This window comes from Microplitis mediator, chromosome 4 (assembly GCF_029852145.1).
Source record: "Microplitis mediator isolate UGA2020A chromosome 4, iyMicMedi2.1, whole genome shotgun sequence".
Taxonomy (NCBI): domain Eukaryota; kingdom Metazoa; phylum Arthropoda; class Insecta; order Hymenoptera; family Braconidae; genus Microplitis; species Microplitis mediator.
Window position 1 is genome coordinate 14746736 of NC_079972.1, and position 24477 is coordinate 14771212.

The 24477-nt window shown below is 29.7% G+C and overlaps 1 protein-coding gene across 5 annotated transcripts in view; it reads right to left on the minus strand.

Moving 5' to 3' along the window:
• LOC130666864 (uncharacterized) overlaps positions 1–22971 on the minus strand; it is a 163852-nt gene extending 140881 nt beyond the window's left edge. For 3 of the 5 annotated variants that reach the window (XM_057468182.1, XM_057468184.1, XM_057468179.1), the window contains exon 1: positions 22835–22971. The gene's annotated coding sequence lies outside the window, so the exon portion shown is untranslated. Of the gene's footprint in view, positions 1–11004; positions 11095–11244; positions 11515–22834 lie in introns of those variants that run through there. The other 2 variants (XM_057468180.1, XM_057468181.1) reach the window with 2 other exon arrangements.
• Between the last annotated feature and the right edge of the window lie 1506 nt (positions 22972–24477).

Consider the following 24477-nt stretch of genomic DNA (forward strand, 5'->3'; position numbering starts at 1 on the left):
ATCTTTACCACCGCATTCTCAACTCTATACCTACTCTCTTATGAGTCTTCTGGTCACGTTGCGGATAATTTTTACCCTCACGTTCACACAAAAGTTTTATTGTTACGCTAAAAAATATTAAATTCCTTTCAACGTCGAAATATTTATACATTTTTTAATATTTTAATTCTTACTCGACATTTTCATTTTTAATTTACCACACTATAAAAAATCACCGGGGTGAGTCCAAGCGGTGTAGGTGTTAAAATTATCGGTGTTAAATTTACCCCCGAAAGCGGTGTGAAAATAACGCCGCCGCCGGTGTAAATATTATGTACTGGTATTAAAAAAAATTCTCCGGTGTTAAAATAACACCGCTGCCGGTGTAAATATTCTAGACCGGTGTTAAAATAACGCCGCAGCCGGTGTAAATATTATGTACTGGTGTTAAAAAAAATTCTCCGGTGTTAAAATAACACCGCTGCCGGTGTAAATATTCTAGACCGGTGTTAAAATAACGCCGCAGCCGGTGTAAATATTATGTACTGGTATTAAAAAAAATTCTCCGGTGTTAAAATAACACCGCTGCCGGTGTAAATATTCTAGACCGGTGTTAAAATAACGCCGCCGCCGGTGTAAATATTATGTACTGGTGTTAAAAAAAATTCTCCGGTGTTAAAATAACACCGCTGCCGGTGTAAATATTCTAGACCGGTGTTAAAATAACGCCGCAGCCGATATAGATATTCTTTACCGGTGTTAAAATATTTTACTTTGTGAATATTTGTACTCACTCGATCACTATACTTGTTAATAAATAATATTTTTTATTAATTTTCATAAAGAACTGACATTTTTTGTGTTTTATAATCTTTAAAGTTAATACTCCAAGCGGACGCTGTTACCCAGCTTTTACACCGGTATTACTCCGCTTTTACACCGGTTACACCGATTTTACTCCGCTTTTACACCGGTTATTCTGATTTAACATCGGTATTTTTAACACCGGTGAATTACTCCTCCTACACCGATGTAATATTTTAACACCGGGCGGAGTTAAAATGAGTCCATTTATAACACCGCTCTTTTTACAGCGCAATAATAATAAAAATATTTAAATTTAAACCTTTTCGCTAACCTGAATTTTTTTGTCATCGGCTAGACATTTATCTACGATATTAAATTTTTTTCTAGACTTAATTACAAATTTTTAATGAGTATAATTAAAAATTTAAATAATTTTTCACACCAACTAATCCATCCTATTAAAAAAATTAAATAATTTTATGATTTCCGACCGCCTCTAGACCGCAAATTAATATATAAGCAATTAAACATTCAAATTAATTCTCACTCACTTATTCGACTATTATTTTTTTTTCATACATTATTCCTAAGGTTTATAATAAAGACACTTTTATCTGACCTTCTTTTTCTTAAAGTACCCGGTACAAAGTAAGTACACTCGACTACACCTCGACTCGGTCTTTTTTCCGCATTCGATAAAATAAATCCATAATTTATCAGCTTCTTAGCAATAAAAAAAATAATAAATAAAGCAAACAGCTTTATACTTTGCGTAAAAGAACAATACCCTCAGGCAACGCGTTTATGATTAAATAATTTAACTGAAAAAACGATAAGTTAGTGGTGAAGAATTTAAATAAATAAATAAAAAAATAAAAAAAAATATTAGGCAGTATAAAAATAAAATGTAAAATGTAAAAATATATATTCTCATGAATACAAAGTGCACTGGTCCACACGGGGCACAGTGAGGTCGTCAAGACAGTTGGCAACTAAAACACGTCTCCATATTCTTGTTCAGCTGATGGTGCCAGTGATGATTTTGCAAGGATAGTTGCCAGCTGCATGAGTGTAAGTGAGTAAAACATATATAGACAGTGCAATGTAGTGGTGAAGATACAAAATAACCCAAGAGAACTTAAAGTTCTTTCTCAAGGGACAGTTATCTTGCTTGCGGATGAAGCATGTTACTCTTGGGAAATTTTACAGAGGTTCTATTGGATCAAAAGTGCTAAGCGAACATGTTACTCCTTAAAAACTATAAGTATTTTACACTGTAATCATAATACTTTCTGACAACCGCTAATACTTTATGTAATAAATGTTTAAATAAGTAATTGCCCTTGAATTATTCAGACAATAAAATCTCAAGATGTAAATCTCGGTAATGGTATTTAAAAGAAATATTAAATAACTTTAATACAAAAAGATTTAACAAGTGAATTACTAAATTTTAATTACTCAAATCGTATTAATACTGACTAACTGAATCAATGGAAACTTGGTCTCTTACTTAAAACTTCCTTCATTCATTCAACTTTACACTATTCTCCTTGCAAATCTTCATCTACCGACGCCTCTTTTATATTATATTACATTATACATTTTACAAAATACTCTTTTCAAATAAATGTTCTTTCAAATATCATTTAAATTAATTTTTTTTTAACTTTCCCGCGTATTATCTGTAAATCTTGTTATAAGTGATAAGAAAAGACCTTCCGAGGAAAATATAATTATCACATTTATATTGTACTCTACTCTTTTTAACGCAAACTACAAAAAAACACCCGACTAATTTTAATTAAAATAATTATTAAATAAAAAAAATGTTTTTTAAACTTGTAACAAAAATAAAAAATGTTAGTTTTTAAATATGATATATTTGTTAGACTTTTTCTAAAACGATCTATCACCAACGAGTTTATCGATTAACGAGCGTAAAGCGTCAAGGTAGCACCCGATGTCCCATAAATATGGTATATCGTGTCATATATAATCCATATCGGTAGTGAGTTGAATACACTGGAATTTTATATCTAGTCGGCAGACGTACGTATACATATATATCTATAAAAATATATACATATATTTATATAGAATAAATTCAGGGATTTATCCAGTGAAAAACAGTCGTCAAGAGCTCGTGGGATTACTTTTAAAAATGCATAGCCAAATTTTTTTTACGCCTGAGCAAAGGCTAACTAAATAAATTTTTCTATGCAAGTGGAACCATTTTTAAGATAATCCCTTTTAAATAAAATATAAATAACCATAAAAATAATATACTGTAAAAAATTTGCGGAGTGAATGTGGACTAAATCTGGAGTGAATGCGGAGTGGATGACTATTTATTTATTTAATCCCCTCGGAGTGAAATTTACTCCGAATCGGAGTGAATGCCAATTGAATTAATCCTTTCCGGTTGATTTTGAATCCCTACTCTTAATTTGGATCGTACGCCTTCGTTTTTAAGTGAGAGAATGCTAGCCTATTTAGTAGAGAAAGGACAGAAAAAATATTATAAGGGGCGCATGCATGCACTAATACGATTGAACCGATATACATACAGCCTTAGTAAGAACTGCGATTAGTTTTATCCCTTCAGCTCTCACCGAGACTCCAAACCGGGAAAGGGTTAAAATCTGTACTCACTCCCGATTTCTCATAGTGTTATAGAGACAAAATAAAATATCTGATGTACCTGAAGATCGGAACGTTCTTCGGAACGAAAATAAAAAAACAAAATGAAAAGTAAAAAATCTACTGGATCTAGATTTCTAAAATATTTAGCATAGATGCTTATATGTCAGCCGAAAATTGCAGCCACCTCCAATTATCCCTTAAGTCACCTCAAGCAGTCGAGTTACGCGAATTATTTTCATTTTCGTTGCGCGAAAAACGTTCTAATCTTCAGGTACATAATATCTGGTCGAAATGTGTCCGAAAGACACTTTCCATCGACTTGCATCGAGATGACTGATTGATGACCGATAGATTACTGATTGAAAACTGACAAATAACCAATTTAAAGTAATCAAAGTTTACAAGCATGAATATCATTGGACTTGTAAACTTTAGGTGAACCTTCAGACCCCACCGTCCATCTTACGGCTTTAAATAAATTATATTATTATTAATTGAAATCTTTTATTATGTGAAATTTGTGTTTTTGGCAAGTTTTTGACAGGTATCTGTCAATATCCGTGTCATCAAGTAACTTTTATAAAATATTTATCATAAAAAAAAAATTTAGCTAAACCCAAGTATTTATTTACAACGCAATACACGGAAAGAAAATTATGGCAGCGGTTCCCATAATTTTGTGAAATTTTTTCCTATACCATCATAGGAATTACGACCATAAATTATGGGAGCGGTTCCTATAATTATAGGAATGATTCCCATAATTATAGGAATAGTTCCTATAATTATGGGAATGATACCCATAACACTATAGGAATGGTTCCTATAATTATAGGAATGATTCCTATAATTTATAGGAATACTTTCTATAATATTATAGGAACCATTCCCATAATATTATAGGAATGGTTCCTATACCATTATGGGAATCATTCCCATAATATTATGGGAATAGTTCCTATACTATTATAGGAACCATTCCTATAATATTATGGGAATGGTTCCCATATTATCATGAAAAAATTAATTTAAAGAAGTGTGGTAATCACTTCTACAATACACAGAAATATTATTAAACATAAAAACAAAAATTCAAAAATTGAAAAAAAAAATCGTATTTGGCAAAAAAACATTAAAATTTTTAACAAGAATTTTTTGTCAGCACAAAACATTCAAGAAAATTCAAATTTTGGGAAATTTCTACACTATTGAGAAAAAAAAAATTTTATTATATTATAGGGATGGTTTCCATAACATTATGGGAATAGTTCCCATAATATTATAGGAATAGTTCCTATACCAATATAGGAACCATTCCCATAATAGTATGGGAATGATTCCCATAATATATGGGAACCATTCCTATAGTAGTATAGGTACTATCCCCATACCATTATGGGAACCATTCCCATAATGCATAGGAAAACTTCCCATAATTTTCTTTCCGTGTAGATAGAATATAAGAATATGTGACAACTCAAACGGTAAATTGTTTTACTTGTCAGCACACACAATTTACGGGTCAGAAAACTTTGAGTGAATGTATAGATTGCAAAGGGCATCATATCACACACAATTCCCTTCCATTCGAGTGTATCTCAGTAGTCCAGAAACACTGAATAATAGTTCCATCTCATACTGAGTTGCTACTCGCCTTTATACTGTATCCCTGTATTCCTTTATTCTATCTCTAACTCTCTCCATTTCGCTTGTTCAAATGTCTATAGGGTATATAGGTATAAGGATTATTTCCACTTGGAGTGACACTCTAATGCTGTGCATCGAGTGTGTATGTATACTCGTATCTGTTTTCTCCATTGCTTTTTGCCGCGGCTGCCTTTTCACCTGATTCGAATTCTCAGCAATAAAGGCCAACGGAAAAGAGCGAGAACAGGGATGGGGATGATACCGATCCAGATCTCGAGGTTACCCATGAACAAACTCTCGGAGCTTAGAAAATTCAAACTCCTTAGAGTACAAACTACCTACTCAAATGTATATATATACTTATTTATAGATTTATATACATCTATATGTTGGCATATGTATGTGCACATATATATATTGAAAGGGTAGTGAACTATGCACCTGCTATACTAAATTCGATTTCAAGAGATTCGATTTACCCCAGACGTACTCGTTCACTGAAGAATAATTCATGGACGACATTTTACCTTTTACTCAATCTCAATGTATAAGTGTATTTACATTAAAAATAATACAGAAAATGTATATAGTTCATGACTTTATATTGATACCAGAAATACGTAAATTTAATTTTTTGAATTACAAACTTTTGAATTTTAATTTAAAACAAAAAAAATTAAATAAACAATAGAACATGTGTGAGTTAACTACAATAAGCAGCGTAAAATATTCCGCGGGAAATTATGCTTTGGACTGTAAAATACTACGAAAAAATTAATATTTTAACTGTTAAATACATTGAGTTTATTAAAATTATAAATTTGCAACTCATAAAAAATTCAAAAAAAAGTTTTAACAAAAACAAGAAAGAGTTCATAAATAATAAAAAAAACAATGTTGTGTTTTTTGTTGAAATAAACTGCAGAATATATAATAAAGTGTTTCGTCTGACTTTATATTGACATCAACTACTCGGATGACAGCTCGCGGAATAAAACACAAAAGCTTGAAATACACGGTTGATCTACAATATTTTATGCTCTTTAAAGAAGTACATTAAAAAAAAAAAAAAAAAAAAAAATGTACGTTATGAGCAGAATATAAATATAAATATAGAAAATAATAATAATAATAATAATAATAATACATAATGCATCAAAAGAAGTGAAAGCAACCGAGGGCTCGAGGCAATGTGGCGGGAGTCCAACTTTGCAATCAAGGCGCGACCGTATCGCGTAGTTTCACGCTCAACAAGAAAGAACCTAGACATAGATACGAATAAAAATAAAAATAAAGCGGAAAATACACAGAATTACTTGTATAATAATAAAGAAAAAAAAAAAAAAAAATGAACTTACGAGTGATGTAACTCAACAAATTATTAACTCGCGCGAATTTAAATCGTTTTTCATGAAACATTTATTTAATTAATTGATACAGAAATTTGAAAATTTAATTCTTCTTTTAATTGAATTAAAAAAAATTAATAAAGATTGACAAAAATAAATAAATCATTTAAACTGCTTTGAGTTAATGAAAGAAAAAAATTTGTTTCGATTGAATTTATTTTGCTGGAATTGGAAAAAAAAAGAAAAAAAAACGTATAGTTGAATTGAATTACCCATCAATTAATTGAACTAGTAATGTACTCACAAACGTTGTGATCTTTAATTAACAGAATATACAATTAAATAATTAGCGATGGTAATCCCAAATAATTCGGTGAATGTTAATCTGCTTTAAAACTGTTAACAACAAAGTGACCGTGTCCTGTACTACTAGTGTAATGAATCTTTCGGTAAATTTATAATTACCCTGAACATTATAAATTTTCACACACGTATTTATATTTTTAATTTAAGCTAAAGTATATGTACTGGTTGGTAAATACGTAGCAGATGTGTCTGCTCATATAAATTAATATTTATTTATAGAAGTGACGATTCACGTTCAATTAAAGTTTACAGTACTAGTAAATAATATAACATACAAGTTTACATGAAATGTTATTCTGTGTTCAGTATAGCTAATGGTACGAATGAAAATTAACGGAGACAGTGTTGAGGTACAAAGTTTGTGAATGAAGGTGAGTTTATTGAGAGAGGCGTTTGGTGAATAGTTAACTATACATTAATTAGCTACAGGATATGAGTCCTGTATTACAAGTGTTCGTAAACTTTAGCTGTTGAAACATCAAAATGTTTGATGTATTGCGACACATTTGTTATTTTAATACGCAAGTTTAATTAAATTTTTAATTATTTCACAAAGTACTGGAAGTTGGGTCTTCGGTAGCTGCCGGTTTCTTATTTTTTATTAGGAAAATAATAAAGATTTTGAAGCCACGCTACCGTAGAAAATTATTAATTTTTGTATCGTTTTTAAAAAAATAGAGACGACATGAAGTGAATACGGATTTTTGTCGTTGCTGGAAAATTTGACTGCAAGTTGATTTGTTCAAAAAAAATATGATTTTTTTTTTCAAAACTTGGGTTCAAAAAATTAGAATTTTATTTTAATGTCAAATGTTAATTTATTGTCGGTAAAAAAAATGAAGAATTGTTCGAAGACTTTTTGACAAAATTTTAGAGTAAATTTGGAACTTCTAAAAAAAATTCAAAAACTATTGATAAGCCTCATTTTCAAAAAATAAATTAAATGGAAGAGAATAAATATGATTATTTAAATAACGGAACAAAACTGTTTAAGGGAAAAATGAATGGGTAAATAAAAGTGATCCAATCATATCATTAATTTGAGAAATAAATTGGCTGTGATCCAGAAGTCTGTACAAGAATTTACAACCTTCTATTTGTGCTCGTAGTACGATACCACGTTATTTATTTATTTATTTTTCATTTTCGTTATGTCAACTATTTTGGCAATACCTCCGCTTTTTTTATGCAAAAAAATCATTAATTTATAAGGCGATGGAAAAAAATATTATTTTATACACGCGAGTAACTTTTACGTAAAAAATAATTTTTTTTATTTGATATACTCATTTTAATTGGACTATTAATTTATTGAAACAAAATAAATATTTAGGTAAAATAATAAGCAACTAGAATTTAAAAAAAAAATTATTTTTAATAAAAATAATTGTTTACTCCAATTAACTTTAAATCAATTCTACGTTTTATTTTAAATTATGAACAAATATTTATTTTTTTTTAAATGTTTGCAGATAAATTCAGGTCACTAATCAAGAAAAATAATTTCTAAAAAAACTTAATGAATTTTTAAATTAAAAATCTTTTTAAAAATGTTGCCTTTCCCATGTAACCTAGTTAAATTTATAGCAGATTTTTTTTTTCTGTCAAGGATTTTAATGAATAAAAAAAAATTTGTTCTAATAAAAAAAATCATAATCCGTTACTAAAATATTTTTATTTTAAAATATATTATTTTTTTTGGTTAAATAATTTCTTAGTAAAAAGTTTTCTCATGAAAGCTCATGTGTAAATTCAAAAGAGCTATAAAAATACTCGTAGTTTAAGAGTTAAGAAAAAAAGTTATAAAATAAATATTGTTTATTGTGAAATAGTTTTTGGTTTTGATAAGAGACACAAGCAAACGCCCTCAAGCGAAATAAACAAATGACACACTGAAACTTTAGACTTTATGATTGCCACTTATTTTCATAGTTTTTATATTTTCCCGCGATAATATATGACCCAAAGATCTAAATAAGAGCGAAAGAGAGGTTACTTAAAAATATCTAACGTAAGTATTTTATGTTCAAAATAAACCTCGGGAAATATTCTTCATATATTTTTTCTTAAGATAATAAAGAATGGGGAATTAAATTATACGAATTAAATTTATAACCTTTGAGAATTGTAAGATATAACCGTAAACTAAAAGTGTGAAGAGTATTTTTTTCCATCAATCTTTTATTTTTCTGACATTAAATAATAACGCGCTGACTCAGTAAATGCCGAGATAAAATACATTCGACAATGTTGAGTAAACAACAAAGTTTTCTCACCGCGTTAAAAACTTTCAATACGAAAATAAAAAAAAATACCGAGTTCTCATTTTGCATCTATTTAAATGAGTAAAATAGAAAGAAAGAAAAATAAATAAATAAAAAAAAAGTAGCATTAAACATAAATAATGTAAAACTTTGTAACTCAGTGACCAGATAAAAAAACGTCTGTTTCATTGTTTCAAAGCTGTATCCAATAAACGGGAATTAAAAAAAAAAATAGTGTATAAATAAAAGTTTGATGTGAGCTTTTAAATAAACAGAATTATAATTTATTTATAAAAAATAAAAATCAGACAGAGGGTAATGGCAAAAGAAGAGGTAATTTCATAAAAGTAATAAATAAATAAATGATAAAAAAAATTAATAAAAAATATAGCGTTGACTTGGATGCTTGCGGCGATCTCGTAAAGCGCACTAGGGACTACATGAGGAAATAAAGGCGAAGAAGCAAAAATAAAAGTGTGTTACAGCATAAAAATGCCAAAGGCAGTGATGTAGAAATAAAATAAAAAAGGGTGGATGAGAAAGAACGAAAGGAGACAGAAGTTTTTTAATTGAACAAAACTCTTATACCACCAGCTTCAACGAAGCTTGTAACTTGTCCTTTTATATATATATATATATATATTGTATAATAATCTATATATATATATATATATATATATATATAATCTTGTTGTAGAAGAGTGTCCTTACGAGTTTTTCCCTTAATCTTAGTCTTTTTCTCTTTTATACGACACTACTCGATGCAACATTACCTCCTGCCCAGTGTGCTCGCCGACAAGAAGTACCAAGTGATAAATCCTTGGAGCGAACGAGTTTCGCCCGCGGCGTTTTGGTCTGGTAACCTCGGGCCTTTGTACGATAAAGAAAGAAAACGCCAAGAAAGAGACAACAAAAGTGGTTAGGGGGGGGGGGGTGAAAGAGAATGAAGGGGTGAGCTGGTGATAAAGGAAGATCCGGGTAGAAGAGGAACAAGGGAGGGTTAACCTCTCGCGGCGACGAAATATTACCTTGTTCCCACGAAGAAGGATATCCCCGAATAATTTTGTGACGTACGAGTTGGCGTTCACCCCGGGAATTTCCTAACATTATATCGTTTTGTGTAAAATACAATATTCATAACTTTTGAGATTAGATAAAAGACTTATGTTCGTTATTTATTATTTACATTTTTTTTAATTAAAAATTTTTTTCAAATTGATATCTTGTTTTTTGAAAAGACTAGAGACTCATCGACAGTACAATGGAAGTGATCGTAATGCAAATTTATAAAAAAGTGATGGTTAAAAAATTTTGAAAATTTTATTTATAAATTAATTAGTTCTAGATGTCAATTTCAAAATATTTTTGAGCCGTCAATAGTTATGTCACTTTTTGATCCAAAATTGAACGAAAATCTTTTGAGAGCAAAATGAAAAATTTTTAATTAAAAAAAATATAAAAATTTTCCAATTTTCACGATTTTTTGCTTTTCCACCCCTAGTGTTTTTAAATATCAATTTTTGATTGATAAAAAAAAATTGTAATAAAAGACAAAGAAAAATTCAAACAAAAAATTGAATAGTTCAAGATAAAAAATCTTGAAATAATTGTAATTTGAATCTTTGCAAGAAAGTTTAAGTAGTTATGAATTTTAATAAAATCCAAATACCAACGTATATATTATTCGGCATGAAATAAAATATTTGAGTTAATTATAATAAAATTGTTGAGTTTAAATTAAATAACTCGTTGGCTTTAATGCTCTCTTTCTTACTGTTATTTCTCAAACGGTAACAATTTGCAATATTCTATAGAGAGAAATTCAAACTTTGTAAACTTAAATTCCGTAGGTAGAATACGGAACTCGTGTACATGTACAACATTTGTAATTTCTCAACTGCCAATTTCCAAATGGCTCCCACGCGCTTATATATATATATGCATACCAATGTATAGTTATTTGTGTTTTCTGAAAGTTATCGCTCGCATATATTTATTCAGTGTGTGTCTGTTTATCATTGAATTCATAACTTGATAACTTCCGAAACTTTATCACTCAGCGGTAGATACCACTCGGTTTATAATTCCGCAAATCTTCCCAACAACAAAGTAATCCAAAATTTTTTAAATATCAACTAACAATTATTACAAACTTTAAATTAAAAAACAAAATTATCATCACTTACATTTAATTTTAAATAGAATATTCTTCATAATTTCATTAACTAAATAACTGTTTAAATAGTCTCATTAAATCACTATCACAATTAAATTCAAAAAAATCTACACATGATCACAAAAAATAATTAAATTTTTTAAATTAAAAAAAAAATTCTGCAACTTTTTATAAATTGTTAATAAATTCGCGAGTTAACACTTTGATTAGCTTATAAAAAAAATTAAAAATCATATAAGGATGGATTAACACTCAAGACTACTAAGAATTAACAGTATGAACGTGGGAAAGTGTGCGCGCCGCAAACCGGGCGGTGACTGAATCATCGGAGCTTTTCTCGCTGTCTACATTCACAAGATCCCCTCCTTCTACCCCGATATCCACGCAAGCACAGTTCTCTTCATTTTACTGCTGACTCCTTTTCGTAACAGCCTGCATGCTGCCCTAATACAACTAATTAATCACCTCATCATAATATATAACCATAATTTATTCACAAAATAAACGAGTAATTTTAATTTTCGTGACCTATTTTTACAAAAAACCGCAAAATACCTTCTGATCTAATTCTAATCACATGTAATAATATATATGTACACATATATGTATATATATATATATATATATATATATAACTTAGTCCTACCTGTCATATCTACTAGGCGCTCGCGCAAGCATTAGAACGAGCTTTCGACTGCCACGCCTCTGACCCTCTTCATACCAACACACTTCCGGATTCTGGATCGCGTTACGACAATCCAAGACTGTCTGGCGTCTAGCTACTCACATGTTATAAGTTTTAACTATTTAACAATTTCTTAAAAAGCCTATAGAAATTATTAACTTGCACGAGAATAATTTAGGGGCCGTTCATAAAATACGCACGCAAAATTTTACTTCTTTCGACTCTCTCCCTCCCTTCGTCACGCTGTCACATTTTCTGCGATCCCTTTATCAATAGTACGACACATATGATAGACCCCCCCCCCATTACGACGGAAATATATATACAATTATAAAACGAATGAATTTCTATCGTAACAAAAAAATAAAATTAAAAAAAAAACCGAGAAAAATTTTCAAAATTGTCACATCTTTCCACTGTAAGCGACACCCCCATAAGTGCAAAAGTATTTTGTGAACGGCCTCGAAGATAAAAATAAAATAAAATTTTATAATGACGCTTTTAATTTTGATTTAATTAGTGGTTTCAGGGTTTTCAGTCGAATAGCTCATGCGCGATTGAAAACAATAGATAATTAATGCGCGCTATTCAATGTGAAAGATTCCACATGAAATCGAGATTCCACCGGTACCACAAAGTCTCGAATGCCGACATTGATGCGTCGGCTTATTTAACGAAAGTTAAGGAATCGATTGAAAATATTTCCATGCTCAGTTCAAATGATTATAAAAAAAGGCATAAATATTCACGAGTGATAATAAATATAAAAATTCTAAGTAATTTAGTGGAGAAGTGAATAAAGCTGCAGTTTACTTGGGTATTAAATTATATCAGTATTGTGTCAAGTCGCCCCATGAGACCCTGGTGGTAACTATGAAGTCTAGTTGAGTTTAACAAAGTCAGTTGGCCGGCGCGGGTGCCCGATAATAAATGCTTTCTCTCATTCCTCCTCATTCTTTTCTACTCTTATATACCGAATGGGTATTCGCTATATAATACTTTCATACACTCACTAACCACAGTAAATCACTGTCGGAATCCACTTCTACGGTATAAAAAAATTTACCACAAATCTTTGGTCATTAAATTGTCGATCATTCTTATTGTACTTTGTCTTTAAACTTTTAATTAACAACCCGAACAATAAATATATATATTAGGGTGATTCATTTTAGACCAACATTTTTTTTTTTCAAGTCCCACTCAAAAATCTTGTAGCACATGAAAAATGAAAAATTCTCACAAAATTTGAGCTCTTAATTTCAATTTTTAGAGGTCTCTCAACGAATTTTTAGTTTTTCCATTTAAATAACACGGGAAAACTTTTTTGTTTAATTTTTTGCTTCCGCATCTCATCAAGAAATTTTTTTTATGAAATATCATGCTGACGTGCTTATAGTAGACTAAAAGCTCTGCAAAAAAGTTCATTGAGTCGAGTCTATAAGTGCAATATCTCCATTATAATTCCCGTTACAAATTGTGATTTTTGTGGGAATTCGATTTTAATGCACTTAGAAACGAAACTATTGGTGATAGACAAAAAGTTTAAATGGCAATTTCGTAGGTTATTCAATACTCTAAAATAATGCCTCCATGAATATCTCTGTACCACCAATAGTTTAGCCTCCAGACGCTCTCAAAGTCCAATTTTTTTAAAAATATGCTTTTAATGCACTTAGAAACGAAACTAATGGTGATAGACGAAAAGTTTAAATGGCAATTTTGTAGGTTATTCAATACTCTAAAATAATGCCCCCATGAATATCTCTGTACCACCAATAGTTTAGCCTCCAGACGCTCTCAAAGTCCAATTTTTTTCAAAGATATGCTTTTAATGCACTTAAAAACGAAACTAATGGTGATAGACAAAAAGTTTAAATGAAAATTTTGTAGGTTATTTAATACTCTAAAATAATGCCATTATTAATATCTCGGTACCACTAATCGTTTAGCCTCCAGACGCTTCAAGGTCCAATATTTTTCAAAAATATGCTTTTAACGCACTTAGAAACGAAACTAATGGTAATAGACAAAAAGTTTAAATGACAATTTTGTCGGTTATTCAATACTCTAAAATAATGTCATTATGACTATCTCTGTACCATCAATAGTTTAGCTTCCAGACGCTCTTAAACTTAAAATTCTCTCGGAATATATTGCGCAAAACAAAATTTTTCGATATATAATAATAATTTATAATAATTACTTTAATTATTTAAAAATATACTATAATAATAAACAAAAGTATTTTATTTTGGTGAATGTGTACAGAAAATATCAAACTTCTGTTTAGAGTCACTTATTATTTTAACTTATGAGCAATTACCTGATTAAAAACTCCAATTGAATCTGATTGAAACACAATCAGAATTCTATTAGTTTCAATCGGAAACGAATTTTCAATCAGAAATCTTCGGGAGCGTTCGGGGTCTCCGATTGACTTTCAATCGGACTCAATCGGATTCAATCGGAAAAATTTTTTTTTATTTTCTGATTGAACTATTTGAATCAGATTCAATCAGAGTCAATCGGAAAAAAATCGAGAGATAAATTATTATTTTCCGAATGAATCCGATTAAAACTGATTGAAATATTTCAATCGGATTCAATCGGAAAATAATCGAAAATTCTAATTATTTTTTTCCAAACCAAAATAAAATATTTTTGTTTATTATTATAGTATACTTTTAAATAATTTAAGTAATTATTATACTTGCGAAAAAATTTTGTTTTGCGCAATATATTCCAAGAGAATTTTAAGTTTAAGAGCGTCTGGAAGCTAAACTATTGCTGGAACAGAGAAAGTCATAATGGAATTATTTTAGAGTATTGAATAACCGACAAAATTGTCATTTAAACTTTTTGTCTATTACCATTAGTTTCGTTTCTAAGTGTGTTAAAAGCATATTTTTGAAAAAAATTAGACCTTGAAGCGTCTGGAGGCTAAACTATTGGTGGTACAGAGATATTTTTGGGGGCATTATTTTAGAGTATTAAATAACCTACAAAATTTTCATTTAAACTTTTTGTCTATCACCATTAGTTTCGTTTTTAAGTGCATTAAAAGCATATTTTTGAATAAAATTGGACTTTGAGAGCGTCTAGAGGCTAAACTATTGATGGTACAGAGATATTCATGGGGGCATTATTTTAGAGTATTGAATAACCTACAAAATTGCCATTTAAACTTTTTGTCTATCACCATTAGTTTCGTTTCTAAGTGCATTAAAAGCATATTTTTGAAAAAAATTGGACTTTGAGAGCGTCTGGAGGCTAAACTATTGGTGGTACAGAGATATTCATGGAGGCATTATTCTAGAGTATTGAATAACCTACGAAATTGCCATTTAAACTTTTTGTCTATCACCAATAGTTTCGTTTCTAAGTGCATTAAAATCGAATTCCCACAAAAATCACAATTTGTAACGGGAATTATAATGGAGATATTGCACTTACAGACTCGACTCAATGAACTTTTTTGCAGAGCATTTAGTCTACTATAAGAACGTCAGCATGATATTTAAAAAAAAAAATTTTTTGATGAGATGCGGAAGCAAAAAATTAAACAAAAAAGTTTTCCCGTGTTATTTAAATGGAAAAACTAAAAATTCGTTGAGAGACCTCTAAAAATTGAAATTAAGAGCTCAAATTTGCTGAGAATTTTTGATTTTTCATATGCTACAAGATGTTTGAGTGGGACTTGAAAAAAAAAAATGTTGGTCTAAAATGAATCACCCTAATATATATAGATATATATAGAGACATATTTTTTTTAATCTCGAGCACTTGAACTATTTCATAAAGATCAACTTAAATACTTTCGACGATCGTTGAAATTGTTAAAAAATATTTCAAATTTATATATATATATATATATATATATGTATAACTTTTGAGTAGTTATGTTAGAGTACATGTTCAAAGTTATGACAATGAAATTGTGTAACTCTGAAGTTTAAAAAGAGAAATAAAAATTTACTAAAGTCTTAAAATGAGATAAAATTAAATAATAAAAAAATTAAAAAATCTCTTAAATACTATTTTATAAAAATAAAAATGATAATAACTAGAGTTTAATTCCATTAGATAAAAAAAAAAAATTTAATAAAATTATTAAGTCATAGCCAGATCTGACAAAGGCTTTGCGTAATTTAGCAGTTGATATCAGTGTCGAGAGTCTTGAGTTCCGTAAAAAGTAAAGAAAAGGAGAACCAGAATTAAAGAGACTGCTAAAGAATCATAAAGTACAAAGAAGTTAGTAAGCAACGTACAGTAAAAAATAAGTTGAACAAAAAGTCCACTTGAATGCAGACAAAGGGCTTATATGAAACCACAGGTTGTCAACTAAAATCCTCCTTTCCACCCTTTTTCTCTCCCTCATTCTTATTTATTCACACACTCTACTTTCCCCTTTGAATTTTTTTATCAACAATAAAAAACTAACTTGTCAAGTAATTTCTTAAAATTCATGATTTAATTTTACGACGCTCGTCTTTTTCTATGGTATAATTTACGTAACTTTTTTTTGGCCCTCAAGATATCGAGGATATTGCCTCTTAGATCCAGCTACCGGTAAAATCGATGCACATCGTTCTCCAAGATATGATCATATATATACCTACATATATATATACCTATAAGTGCAGATATATAGTTACAAATATAGATAGAAAACTACTCACAAGGTATGAAACGAATAAAGGCAACGAGAGTCATCACTTGGAATAAAAAAAGTCAGATAATAAAAAAAAATTCGATTACCGCGGAATTTGTGAAAGCTTTGAGAAAATATATCGCAGCAATATATTTGAGATCATTTTTATTTTTATCCCGTTCTGGTAATAAAATAATTTAATAATCACGATAATGGGATTTCTATTTGAAATTTTAAGTAAATTACGTCTTTCTATAATTGATAATACCGTAAATTTATGACAGACAAGAGTTTGATTTTTAAGTTAAAAATAATAAATGAGTTTTATAAAATATCCTAGGGGAATATTTTATGAGGCTAATGCGAAATATATGAATATTGATGAGGACTATCGCGGAGTAAAGAAGATCTTCTACGTCGACGTACACAACCAGCTACTGTATTTATATCCTCAATATATAATGATTGTCAATCCTAACGCTTGAGGTCTCGATTCACGTCGTATGTTGCATGAATATTTTAAATGATCGACTATACGCGGCGCTTGGTAATACCCACATAAGAGTACTTTTTAAAACGACGTGCCTTTTTTTTTTTATTGAATCGCAAGATTGTAATTTATTAGCTGAAAAGTACCTGATGCATATTCAATAAACTTCGATGACATTTTGAACGAAGAAAATTTATTGAATAAAAATCGACAGCAGAAATGACGAGTGTGAATCCGTAGAATTTTAATTGTTAATCAAAAATTCAAGTGAAAATTAAAAAAAAATTTTTTTATAGGGGAGGGAGGGGCAAAAAGGGGTACCAAGTTTTCGCGGACTCAAATACGCTAAATCTTTTTTTTTATTAATGATATTCAAAGTAAATTGAAGAAATTTTCAGTTACCGTTGAAAAAAAAATTTTTCATTTCTGCGGGCAAAGTGGGGTACCCCCTAAAAAAAGGTAAAAAAAAACAATTTTCTGGATTTGAAACGAATTTGATTAAGTTGAATTTTTTTGTAAGTAATTTACATGAAGAAAAATTATATTTTACATGTTTATTGGATACAAAAGAAGATAAAAAATTTTTAATAGTTTTTATCACAAAACAAACGTCATTTATATTTTTCAACTGACAATTGATTTTTGAAAAAATTTACCAAAAAAAATTCAAAGTAACGCTTAATTATATTTACAGAAGGGATTTTGGAATGTTTAAAAACCATTTAAAATATAAAATTTTGGGGGTACCCCGCCCCCCCCCCCTTCCCCTAATTTATAATTCAAATTTGAAAAATTTTTAGATCGAACTAATCAAATGACAGATCAAAAATTTCCTAAATAAATATCCTGAAATTTTTACGATCATTCGAGTCTCTAGTTTTGAAGATCGAGGGGAGGGGGTCGTTTAAAATTTGATTTTAAAATTCTTTTACTTTATAAAAATTATAAAATAATCTATTGATCAGCTTCAGTTTGATGCCGGCATGTAATTTTAATAAAACATTTTTTTTTCATACGGATCAAAAAAAAAAAAAAAAATTCTTATATTTTTATGTAAAATCCCATGACAGCCGATTGAAAATTAAAAAAATTTTATTAAAAATGACAGCGATGTTCATAGAAAATTTAAATCACGACGGCGCGAAAAATAAATTATTAATTTCATGAATAATTTTCAGTAATTAATAATAGAATAATTAATGTCTTACCAATAATTCTCATTACCAAGGAGTAGTAGTCGTAGATGAGAGGCGATTTCAGTGCAATCGGATTACTCGATGCCATTAATACAGATGTAGACTAGCAGCTGGTGCAGACTATAGTCCACGCGAGTACTGACATATATATTGATAAGTAGAGAGTACAGAGTACAGAGCAAGAGAGTAATAGAGAGAGAAAGAGAGGAGGGAAAGCGCATTGAAGGTGTCATACGCAAACGTAAACGTTTATCACCCTTCATTTAAAACAAGCATGGAATACCTTCAACCTAAAACGAACTTCTGAACAATTTATATCCGCCTGCAAGTCCTCGGTACACTATTTACAATAGTAAAGTAAGTATAAGTATACTCGAGGATATTAATCCAGGACAACACAACACCCAGACTCCTCTCGACGGTTGAACAAGATAAATATTAATTTTCGCAATAAATTTAAATGTTGTTTATTATAATAATAATGCTCAAATAAAATAAATTACCGTCCGCTGTATCAGTGTTTGTATAAATCATTTAATAATTTAATTCAATGTGACGTGATTTTTACTAAATATTTAATAGCTTAAGGTGCATATAAATTACACGAATTGTGTACTGGTGAAATATTATGAAGGTATACTTGAGAATTGAGTTTGCCAATTCAAAGGTTTGAATTGCTGGTCTAGAGCTAAGAGAGAAATCGAGGATAAATTTGCATAATTGTCAGGGACGATTTTACTAAAGCTTAACCGTAGCTTTGGATGAAATTAGCTGCATTGAGAGTTTAGAATATTGTGTGGGAGAATTGACGTGGATATATATTATGCCTTAACGGATAACACAGTATATAGAGAGTAAGGATAATTCACGGTGCGGCTTATGAATTTACTTCTCGTTTAGAGTAGTCTAAGTGCTATTGTGGTCAGACATAAATATATTAGTATGTACTACTGATCCAAATTTTTGCCTAAATTTATGTTATTTTAATTAAATTTAAATTTCTTGGAATTTAATTTATGTCTGAGAATTTATTAAGTGAAAAAATAAAATAATAATAAGATGTATGATGAGTAGGGTGAGCCAAAAAAACCAACCTATCGAATTTACGTCTTAAAAAGGACCTATATATCGAGAAAAACATTCTCCCATTCGGCAAAATTTTTAGCTCAATTTTAAAAGGTGTCGGTAGTCATTTGAAAAAAGTCCTGAGAGTCGAATTTGTAAACTTGATATTTCGTATACTAACAGGCCATCAAAGTCTAGAGTAAACAGAATCATACAAATTTAAGGTTTTATTATTAAAAATATCAATACTACGAGAAAATTTGTTCTACATGTAGTGCAATGAAATCACCAACAATATCCACGTTGTAATAAATAATATTTTGTTATCGATCACAATAAAAGAAAAGTATTTTGAAAATCCAAATAAAGCCGTAAATTTGTATGATTCTGTTTACTCTAGAATTTGATAGCCTGTTAGTATACGAAATATCAAGTTTACAAATTCGACTCCCAGGACTTTTTTTAAAGAAATTTAATGCCATACAAGAATATTCTAGAGCCGAATTTTTATCTCACACGGTTCAAAAGTTATAATATTTTTAATCAAAAAAATTTTTTTGCATGTTTTTTAAATGGGAAATTTCAAATGACTACCGACACCTTTTAAAATTGAGCTAAAAATTTTGCCCAATGGGAGAATGTTTTTCTCGATATATAGGTCCTTTTTAAGACGTAAATTTGATAGGTTGGTTTTTTTGGCTCACTCTAATGATGAGGTCAAAGAGTATTCGGTATTCAGATATTGTAACATGACAGTTTATCCGAGGGAACCACCGTGGCAACATACCAATTAGCCGTTTTGCATGGCGACTCGGGCCTCGGTGTCAACTGCAGCCGCGTACTTTCTTCCCTCGGGAAGAGAAAGAGAAAGAAGAGGATGTAAAAGGAAGAAAATGTGATAAAAAAAAGGCGAACTTGGAAAAGGGAGAGCTCTCGACGTGATAGATAACGTCGTAATTTATAACACGTTACTGGGTCATACGCTACGAAGACTGCAGGAAGAACAAGGAATTACGCTAATTATAGGGATGAAGTCTATTTAACAGATACCGATTACACATGTACGCCGATTGCCCAGATTTCCGATTGAATAGATTACGATTAAACTATCGGAGAATTAGCCCCCGAATATGTGAGCAGGAAAAACAATTTCCTGAATTTGATTTAGATATTAGGTGTAGTTTTTGCCGCAACGGAAAAAATTTTCGTTGAAATAGTTGGAAAGACATCCAATGATGAATAGTCAAGCCGAAAATTTCGTAAAAAGACAGACCCTCACATTAAATAAATGTAAATAAATGGAGTTACTTCTGCAAATCATACTTGTTATGGTAAATTTATATTTTACGGAAAACCCACACACCGAAAATTCTTATGTGACATTAAATCTTTATTCAGAAGAAAAAAAATAATAATGATAAACAAGATAAACCAGAAATTTTTGTATTTTCGAGTGATAAGCTTTTTAGGCGTCTTCAAATTTATAAAAGTATAGGAACGACTCAAATGTTCTAAAAAACAAGATAAACTTTTCTTGTGTAAAAAATAACGCATGATAAAAAATTATATTTTGACTCTTATTGTGACCTCTGAAATAAAAAAAGACAGAAAATACAAAGAAATAATATTCTTCCTCATCCTCATTTAACTTAATTTATCGTAATTTATCCTGATATGGGTCTGAGATTGTTTCAGGTCTCTAATAATTTATTTCTTCCAGTGTTTTCTATTATTTTACATCAAAAGACCCGTAAAAAAAAATTGAATTATCGGCACTTAAATTCTCTGGAAATCCCAGAGACATCCCATAGAAATCCCATAGAAAATATAGACCCAGCTCTTGGTGTTGTAAAAAAAAATAGAAGTATCGCCAGTCAATTTCTCTGGAAATCCCAGAGAAATCCCATAGAAATCCGATAGAAAATATAGACCTAGCACTCGGAGTTTTAAAAAAAATAGAATTATCGCAAGTTAAATTCTCTGGAAATCCCATAGAAATCCCATAGTCAAATTCTCTGGAAATCCCAGAGACATCCCAGAGAAATCCCATAAAAAATATCGACACAGCATTCGGTAATCTGAAAAAAAATTGAATTATCGCCACTTGAATTCTTTGGAAATCCCAGAGACAGACACTTGCTAGACACATGCCCATACACATGAGTCTAAGACTGTTTCAGGTCTCAATAATTTATTTTCTTCAGTATTTTCTATAATTTTACAACGAAAGACCCTCAGAAATGATGTCCGATGATAATCAGAAACAAAAATGGAAAAAAAACTATCAAAAGCTCCTTGAACTGGAAAATATTGTTGCGAATACATCATTCAAAAAATAGTCAGACTAGCTTCCTATAACCTCAAATCGTCAATGTCTGATAGAAGTTCGATTTTCGAAAATCGGATCGAAACTAATAACTTCCCGAATTAAAAAAAATATTCAATTTTCTTAGCGGGAAGTTAAAAAATCAAAAATGCGTTTACCAACTTACAGAAAATATAATTGAATAATAAAATGAACTTGCAGTATCACAAGTTAAATAAATTTCTTCTTGAATAAGAGGCGAGTAAAATAAACTCGAACAACCCTCATTTACTTCAACCCTCTTCCGCATGTAAATAGATATTTTTATAACACTTTGAAGTTTGTTCATTGTATAAGCTGGGGTTATTATATTATTCCTATGATTTAAATATGAAATTCTACCGAACACTTTAAGAGATTATTTAATTTTTTCACGTTCAATTATTCAACACGCCCATAATCAAGTAAATTGAGATTCTTTGTAAGTAGAAAGTGGGCGAAATGAAAAAAATTCTCAAGATGCCTCGAAAACTATTTTTTTAAGCGAAATTACGCCACTACAGTGAGTAATATTCTGCTGCCATTTAATCCTCATTTTATTACTTTATCCATAATAATAGGAGTTTATGAACCTTCTTAGTAAATTTAAAAATATAAACGCCGTAAATACATCTCAAGAATTTGCATTATTAGCAATTATATTACAAGACCTGCAATATCAATAAGAAGAAACTCAACAAAATCAATAAATGACGTAGTTACCCCAACTATTTGTATGAAAATTAAAAAATCTAGGGGCGGCTTCATGCCATTAAATTTTAATGTCCATATAAAATAAAAAAACAGATTTATATTCTTATTGCAATAATTTCTATAAGAGTTTAAACAATTGGAGAAGAATAGTTTTGACAATCGGTGGAACGCCGTGGAGATTAATAATTTTTTACCGGCTTAGTGTTGACACGCTTCACATATAAGCAGATTAACAGAACAATAAACTTAACTTAGGTTGATAAAAAGCTTATTATCGTCGCCGTGGTTCTGAACTTAAGTCCTGGACATAATTTTCAAGTTTTGTTTCTATGAACTACTCACAGAACGACCTCATAAACTCAGTCCACTTTTTGTTGTGTATTTTTCACCCAACTACACTGAGCTCTTTCATTTTCTAATGACAAATAATTAAATATTTTATAGTTACTCACCATTACAGCATTTGAAGTTCGCTTCTTGATTGTAGAAACACACTCACTTAATAAGCACTCACATATATGTCAGTTATACACGGAAAAATTATTGGAGTTTAAAATGCGGTGGTCATAGTAAAGGCGGACCATGTTTGCCGCCTGCAGAAATTTAAATAAACGCATGGAAAAATTTCTATGGCCATGGTAAAATTTACATGATACTGAAGTTAGCAGACGTCTAATAATTTTTGGATATTTTTTTAGACAATAAACCAGAAGAAAAAAAATATTTGAAAAAATTGCACCTGTAGTTTTTTAAATTTTCTACATGTGCATATTTTTAATTTTTTTTTCTTCGAATTTAATTGTTCAAAAAAAATTCCAAAAATTTTGAATTGTCTGCTAACTTCAGGATCATAAATTTACGACAATGATATCAGAAATTACTGTAACCATTGAAAATTTTACTATGGCCATAGTAATTTTTCATTATTCTGAAGTTAGTAATGATATGATCTTGAAGTTAGAAGACAGTTAAAAATTTTTGAATTTTTTTTTAATACCTCAATTAAAAAAAAATAATTAAAAATATGCACATGTAGGAAATTAAAAAAACTATCATGGCAATTTTTTTAAATATTTTTTAAAATTAATTTACGGTTTTTAAAAAAATTCAAAAATTATTAGACGTTGTCTAACTTCAGTCTTATAGTAATGATACTAAAGTTAGTCGACATCTAATAATTTTTGGAATTTTTTCAAAACGTTAAATTATAAAAGAGAAAATATTTTAAAAAATTGCACTTATAGTTTTTTAAATTTCGTACATGTGCATATTTTTAGTTATTTTTTTTCTGTGATCGGTTTGTTAAAAAAAAAAAAAAACTAAAAATATGCACATGAACAAAATTTAAAAAACTATAAGTGCAATTTTTTTAAATATTTTTTTTTTTATAATTTATCGTTTTGAAAAAATTCCAAAAATTATTACACGCCGGCTAACTTCAGTGTCATTAATTTTTTCGTATATTATTTAAAATTCCGACAGGTCGCCAACATGCCCAACTTTTCGATGACACCATAGCATTTCAATCGAGAACAATTTCTCCGAGATCCGAGTACTTATACACTATCACTATCACTCCCTACAAAACGATTTTTTTCTCTCATATAAAAAAAATTGAATTTTATCACTTCCACCATTTTGAATTCCACGATACTGAAAATACCAGGCGCCAAACAAATTTTAATTTTCCCAAACAACTTACAAATTAAAAAAAAAAATTTGCACACAAAGACTCGCACACATTTGGAAAAAAAATTTTCTAATATTCAATTCCTTTATTCAAAAAAAAAATGGCGTCTGCGTCCCTCATCAATTTAACCTGCCACAGAACGCTACGAATTTTTATTAATTTATCAGACGTCTGCTATTTTTGATACCCGATTTTTTTTATTTATTCAAATTATTTTATAATTTAACGACACTACAAACTAACCACAAAATTTTTCACTCACTCACAATCACTTTTATCACAATTATTCCCCGAAATTAATTAAAAACTCGATTTATTCATCTTTAATAAACACTTCTCATAATAATTAACAATTAACAATAACCACTATCATTTGTTTTATCAAAAAGAACCCGAGCCACCGAC